General features: G+C 37.3%; 1 protein-coding gene across 4 annotated transcripts in view; it reads left to right on the top strand.

The window, feature by feature from the left end:
- The window catches only part of LOC135203025 (thioester-containing protein 1 allele R1-like), a 405,497-nt gene that overhangs the window by 182,242 nt on the left and 215,755 nt on the right, over window positions 1-7,500 (top strand). The gene's annotated exons all lie outside the window — the stretch shown is intronic.

Genomic DNA, 7,500 nt, shown 5'->3' with positions numbered 1-7,500 from the left:
TTCCTCCCCTCTTATAGAGATTCCCCTCGAATTCCCCCTTTTTAGAGATTTCTCTCCTTTTATCTCTACTGATATATGAGATTATCTCTCATCCCTTTACATTTTCCTTCTCTCCTTTGGAAATTTCATATTTCCATCTTTTACTACGTTTCTCCTCATTTTTACCCCAAATATCGAACCGGCACACACACCCCCCGCTCCTCTTTGTACGGTTATCTCCCTCCTTTATCTCCATTTTAATGAGGGATTCTACAATTTAAATCCTCCTCTCTTCCAATTCCATTCCGTAATTCCACTGGAGGCATCAAAGGAAAAAAATTCGCTTTTGACGAGTCACTGGAATTTGATAAAAAAATGAAATGTAGTTTTGTTTTATTCCATATGCAAGAGCAGGAGCTCCTGTGTCTTCAAGTGGCTCTCTGGGCTGAGAGAGAGAGAGAGAGAGAGAGAGAGAGAGAGAGAGAGAGAGAGAGGTGGGGCTAGGATGAGTCGTTTAGAATCCTAATTCCTTTGGCTGGATTTTAAATGTAGAATTCCCTTGTTTTTAGTAGGATAGGCTTCCTTAGGGAGGGTGTCCTAGGAAGGTTAGGTTAGGTTGGGTTGGGTTGGGTCGGGTCGGGTCAGGGTAAGGGGGAGGGAGATTTAGTAGGATTTTGAGAAGGATATTAAGTATGGGGGGAATAGCCTGGAGGTTATTTTGGGTTAGGTTAAGTTAGCAGGGGGAAGGAGATTTAGTAGGATTTTGACAAAGATATTAGGAGTGGGGGATGCCTGGAGGTTAGGTTAGGTTAGGTTAGCTGGGGAAGGGAGTTTTAGTAGGATTTTGACAAGGATAGGAAGAGTGGGGGATTGCTTGGAGGTTAGTATGATCCTGCATAGGATACGAAGACCCTTGGTGAGGTTGGATGGTGGGCATTTGGTCAAGTATTGGGAAGGGCATTGAGGGTGAATCGGTCCCTTGTGGTATGGGGAGGGTAAGCTCAATATTTGGTTAGGTTAGACATGTTGATTTAATAGGGAAGGAAGGTGTGAAAAATTCAAGAAGCACTTTTAAGATTTAAATGTATCTGTAATCTTGAGGCTCCATTTATTGTCATGGCTCAACTCTGCACTCCAATAGGATTTGCTTTATTATTTAATTTTTGCTACAAGTATCACTTCAGTCACTACTCTTGTGAGGTTTTCTTGTCTCTCTGCCTCTCCGTCTCTTCCAAAAGATAATGAGTAAGGGTCCACCATCTTTTTATTTAAATTGAATAAGATTCCTCTGACGTTTTTATAAGAGGGTAAGATTCCCCCGGGCTTAAGATAAGATTGTTTCTTCATTGTTCGAGATTCAATTGCCCAAGATAAGATAGGGTAAGATTCCTTTGCCTTCCTGTTGTGTTTAAGAAAGGAGTACGATCCTGCTGTCATTGGTTAAAGAAAAGTTAGAATTATGTTTTGCCTTCTATTAAAGAAAGCAAGACTCCTTCTGTGGTGTTTAAGGAAAAGTTAGAATCTCCTGTCTTTTGTTGAAGAAAAGTTTAATATCCTCATCGTTTGGTATAGGAAATTAAAAAGTATGTAGTCATGATCTTATGACTACAAGTTTTTTATTTTCCTCTCTCTCTCTCTCTCTCTCTCTCTCTCTCTCTCTCTCTCTCTCTCTCTCTCTCTCTCTCTTCATTTTTGTGTTTCCTATGAAAGTGCCTTATTTTACATAATAATAATGAGGTAAAAATCCATGACACCATAATGACTTAGATTTTCAAGGCGCTGTAACATCACTCAACCACCCCCCCCCCCCCCCCCCCCCCCCCCCCCCCCCCCAATATATCAATGTTATTAAAACTTGCAACAATCCACAGGAATATTTGGACATCAGTAGGTCATAGATATACCGGAGAGCTATCAGCAGAGATAAAAATAGAGAGCGAATGAGAGAGTTACTCAACCTGCTGATAGAATACGGAGAGAGGCAATGAAAACGGAGGACAAAGGAGACACAGCAGCTCCTACCCAAACTCAGGGTGACAATTTCATTAGATGTTTTGGAGAGCGCACTTGTGATAATTATGTTTGTGTCTTTCGTTAAGAGAAGAGAGGACCTCGCTCCCCCGTCTTTCAGCCCCCGTCAGCGGAGTTCTCTCTCTCTCTCTCTCTCTCTCTCTCTCTCTCTCTCTCTCTCTCTCTCTCTCTGTGGGGAGCTCTTCCTTTCAACGTAAACACGCCCAGAAAATTAATGACACTTTTGTTTTGTTTCGCGCAAATACGTGCGTATTTTGAATGACAATAGTGAGTGTTCTTCTCAGAATTTGTCCTTGAAAAAAAATGATACATTTTATAAAAATTCATTTTCTTTTTTTAAATTAGAGAAGGATTCCTGGAACATCAGACTCGCTAAGATTCCACGAGTTGGGTTAGAATCTGAAAGAAATTTTATCCTGTCTCCAGTAAAGATGTTATCCCGTATGGGTTAATGCAATCAATGCACCTTACGTGGTGCACTGTACGCATTAGTAAAGGGCGGTTGCAGCATCCTTCAGGCCCTTAGCTGCACCAGCTTTGTAGCCTTTTACGTTACATCCATTCCCGCTTCCTCTCTTCAGCGTTGCCGTCCAGCTTCTCTGACAATTGTGTAACTAGAATTTTCTCCCAATTTCTGCTTTAGGTCCTTGTTCGTCATCTACTTTGTTTTCTTGATTCTTTCTTTATCTTGCTGTCCAACCACTCCAACTCTTTACTAAAGATAAAGAAAATTCAAAGTCCTTTATTTATTAAGGAATGAGATTCCACTGTTCTTTGTTAAAGAAATAATGTTTAAAAGTTATTATTTCACTGTTTATTTATTTGTTTATTTATTATCGTTAAACACAAAGGCGCCTCAGTGGCGTGGTCGGTATGGTGTTGGCCTGCCACCTCGGTGGCCGCGTGTTCGAAACTCGGGCATTCCATTGAGGTGTGAGAGACTTGTATTTCTGGTGATAGAAGTTCACTCTCGACGTGGTTCGGAAGTCACGTAAAGCCGTTGGTCCCGTTGCTGAATAACCACTGGTTCCATGCAACGTAAAAACACCATACAAACAAACAAACAAATCGTTAAAAACAAGGAAAAGGTTGTGATAATTTTGGTGAAAAACACCAGCAGGAAGGGAATTCCAAAACTAAGGTCGTGAAAAAGGAAAGGGGAACCTCACTGAACCAGGTAGTCCAAGAGGCGTGCTTTAATCCTGCGCAAAAGTTAGAAAAAAAATATAAAATAGAAAAAGTAAATCTAGCACCCCCTAACGCCATAGTTACCCATGCAATAGAAAACGGTGGACGACAATGAAAACAGCCATTCATTGCTTGTTACGGAGCGCTCCTATGGAAATCATGTTTGCCTCTCGTTAACGGAATGCAAAGCTAGTTTCAGAGAGAGAGAGAGAGACGTGACCTACAGTTCACTACCTACCAACATACACCCAGGAACTGGAATGGGAATGACATGGGTTCGATTCCTGGCCCGGCAGATTCACTGATCGGTTATAATTCCCTCTTTATAATTATTATGAAATTAAGATTTACTAACCCAATGAGTCTAACTAGACTCTTACAGTGTTTACCCGAAAACATCCAGGAGGAAATTATTATAAAAAAAAAAGTCGGATGGGATAGTAGATAATGAATTACGATAAATTAATGATAAATGAGGATGATTGCTAAGTAATAGTTGAGGCTAGAATTAAAAATATGAATTGAACTTGTAAAGGACTGGAATTTATAAAAATGACAAAAGTCAACTATTTTAGTAGGGTATAAATGTGTTAAATTTGATTAATCAAATAAGTCTTTTTTTTTTTTAAATATTAGTACTCTATATAAAGAATACGATTTAACTCTGATAGTATTTCTGATAATGATTTATTGCCTAAATATGAATTTCTTTGTCTATTAAGAATTATGCGATCACATAAAATATGCTTGACTTAAAATTGTATTGTAGACATTGCAATGAGGGATGTCCCCTCGTGGAATTATCAGTAAATACTCGTGGGTGAGTCTTGTTTGGCCTATTCGTAATTTTGTTAATATCACTTCGGCTCGTTTATCATTTTGTGCTGAGGAACTCCACAAGTTTACATTCTGTTGGACGCATTTCAATTTATTGGTGTCTGCTTCACTATCCTACAGATTTTGCCATTTTGTATATAATTCCCTCTCTCAGGAGCTAATCTAATCCCGAGGTATATTGAATTCGATATACAACGATATTTGTGGCTAAATGTCTATAAATGATTATGAAAATAAGTGGTTATATATATATATATATATATATATATATATATATATATATATGATATATATATATATATATATAATGTCATATCACATTACCGTGATTCATATACATACATCGAGCACAATCCTTTAATATCTAATTCGCTCTACCTCGGAATTAATATATTTTCATATATGCTTAACCGAAGGGAATTTTTTTTACACGATAATATATATAGATATATATATATATATATATATATATATATATATATATATATATATATATATGCTAGATATAGAGACTGTGTATGCATGTAGCCCACTCTCTTCTCTCTCTCTCTCTCTCTCTCTCTCTCTCTCTCTCTCGTAATAACGCTCTGTGAAATACTACTTGAGTGTCAGTTGGAATTAATTTAATGCGCTACCTGCAATGTTCCCCCGATGGCTAATGACATCTTCGAGAAATATATTTCAGAGATGCTTTAATTGGGAAATCCTCTCTCTCTCTCTCTCTCTCTCTCTCTCTCTCTCTCTCTCTCTCTCTCTCTCTCTTTTGCGGTGCACAGTAGGCAATACTTAAGGTTTTTTGCGGAGTCCCTTCAGCCCCGAGCTGCGACTTCTTTTAAATCTTCTACTTTACTTCCGTTCATACTGCCTTTCAACCTCCTTGCCATCTCTCTCTCTCTCTCTCTCTCTCTCTCTCTCTCTCTCTCTCTCTCTCTTTCTCTCTCTCTCTCCCTGATTTATTTCATCTCGCGACTTCGAGGATTTCTCCTTGTACATCTTTTTAAAAAATTCATATATAGAACTTAGACATAACATTAGCGTAAGGAGCTGACAGCTACCTCGTGCGTCAGTACAGATGCTTTGGAACCTCTATAAATAACGCTGGGCAGATGCTTGCAGGTTTCCTAAGACCCGGATTGGATGGATCCTGGGGCACCTAGGGATGCGTAAATGGAGTGTTGCTATTGTGCCCCGTTAAGCTCACTCCTTCGTGTAATGAATGACCGCCCCTGCAACCACTACCCTGTGAGTGAAGGCTAAACTGCTCCGAGTTTGCGGAGGTTTTGTGTCTTGTTGGGGTCCTAGCCAACTCAAAACCTCAGACGAGGCTACCAGAAGATGGATTTTCTCTTTGGAATACGATCATTCGACCACTTTTTCGGAGGAAAGGAACCCGACATCAAACTGCTAATGTTCCTGACTTTGGCATTCCGCTCGACCTGTCATTCTGTCAGTTAAGATCGAGAGAGGAAGAAGCGGAAGAAACTAGAGACGGCCGGGAATGAAAGCGAATTAAACGGTGTCCCGTTATATAAGAGTGGGAAAAATACGACAACTTGTATCAAGAAATAAATGGAGATGGACGTCCTTTGGTTTCCAATTTACGATTAGAGGCTTAGGAGAAAATATAGACGCAGGAATTTAAAGCAAAGTAAATCTGCGAATTAAAAATATGACGAGTTGTATTTAGAAATAAATGGATGTAAGCGTCTTTCTGTTTCAGTAGACGATTAGAAGACAATAAAAAAAAACGGCGAGAATAGAGACTCGGGAAATTAAAGCAAAATAAACAGACTGCTGTCCCCGAAAGTGAGAGAGAAAATAATACTGCTTGGCATCGCGAAGAGAGAGAGAGAGAGAGAGAGAGAGAGAGAGAGAGAGAGAGAATGAATACGTTTAAAAACGTGTGAAAAAAGCAACTCCGTGGTACATAGCCTATGTGCATGTTTATTAAATTAAAACGAGAGAGAGAGAGAGAGAGAGAGAGAGAGAGCATGTGAAAGCATGTATATAATATCTTTCCAATACTCGATTGAAAGACACAAAATAAGCCATATCACTAATGGTAAGTAATAAGTAGAAATTGAAGAAATAAAAAAAAAATTATTCAAAGGTGGTACGTAATTCGGCAATTCCAAGCACACGGGCCCTAGGGTGGCAGGTGGCCTGGTTCATTCGCCAAAAGACCCTGACACAAAACTGTCTCACTTTTTCTTTTCTCGGTATTAGCTTGTTTTTCACAGTGTGTTTCTTTTTTTTGCGCTTTTATTTTCTTCTTGTGAACACGCGTGCTCTAGAAATGACGATTATCTTGTGAATTTACGTTTTTATAGCATAATAATAATAATAATAATAATAATAATAATAATAATAATAATAATAATAATATAATAATAATAATAATATTAGCGCGCGTGATCGAGAAAGAAGGGTGTCTTGATACTTCGTTTTTTATTAATAGTAATACTACTACTATTATTATTATTATTATTATTATTAGTGGTAGTAGTAGTAGTAGTAGTGGGAGTTATTGTTGTTGTTCCTATTTTGTTGTTTTTGTGGCTTTAACATAAAGAACAACAACAACAACAACAATGATAATAATAATAATAATAATAATAATAATAATAATAATAATAATAATACTGATTATTATTATTATTGTTGACAATTAAAAGCTACAGTAGTGTTAAAATATATTATTGTACAATGCTAAAAGTGTACAATGATATATTTTAACACTACTGTGGCTTTTAATTGTCAATATTATAGCCTCGTTGCGGAGGTTCCTTAGTTCATCATCATTATTATTTTATTATTATTATTATTATTATTATTATTATTATTATTATTATTATTATTATTATTATTATTATTATTATTATTATTATTATTATTATTATTATTTTCCTGTTCTTGAGTCTAGCATCCCGGAATAGTTAGTTGTGTTTGACATTTCAATCAGGTGAACCTGGGCTACAACTGCGTATAACTTCCGCGGCGGCCTCCGGTAATCACCGGGATTATAAGCCATCGCAAGTTGGCTTTAGATATTAACTGACGAATGAGTATTAGTTAGGGGACGGAGAGTTAATTATGAGTGTGTATGCATACATGTATATATGCATAGTATATACGTAAGTATATTATGCATATATGTGTGTGTGTGTGTTTAGATATATGAACAAAATTACAGCGACGAAGCAAAGAGAAACAATTCGTGGCTGTAACTTTGTCCGTGTGATCATCAAGTTCTTACACTGATTTAAAACCAAACATTTATATATATATATATATATATATATATATATATATATATATATATATATATATATATATATATGCGCGTGTGTGTGTTTGTGTACGTGCATGCGTGCTTGCGTAACCTCCACCCCCTTCTGTTTTACCAGAATTAAAAGGAGGCCAATTCTGAAATGGACTGCACATACACTTTTATGTCCCATACGA

The sequence above is a fragment of the Macrobrachium nipponense genome, chromosome 33 (assembly GCF_015104395.2).
Source record: "Macrobrachium nipponense isolate FS-2020 chromosome 33, ASM1510439v2, whole genome shotgun sequence".
Lineage (NCBI taxonomy): Eukaryota > Metazoa > Arthropoda > Malacostraca > Decapoda > Palaemonidae > Macrobrachium > Macrobrachium nipponense.
The sequence above is the reverse complement of the archived record's forward strand: the minus strand, read 5'-3'. Positions and strand labels throughout refer to the sequence as shown.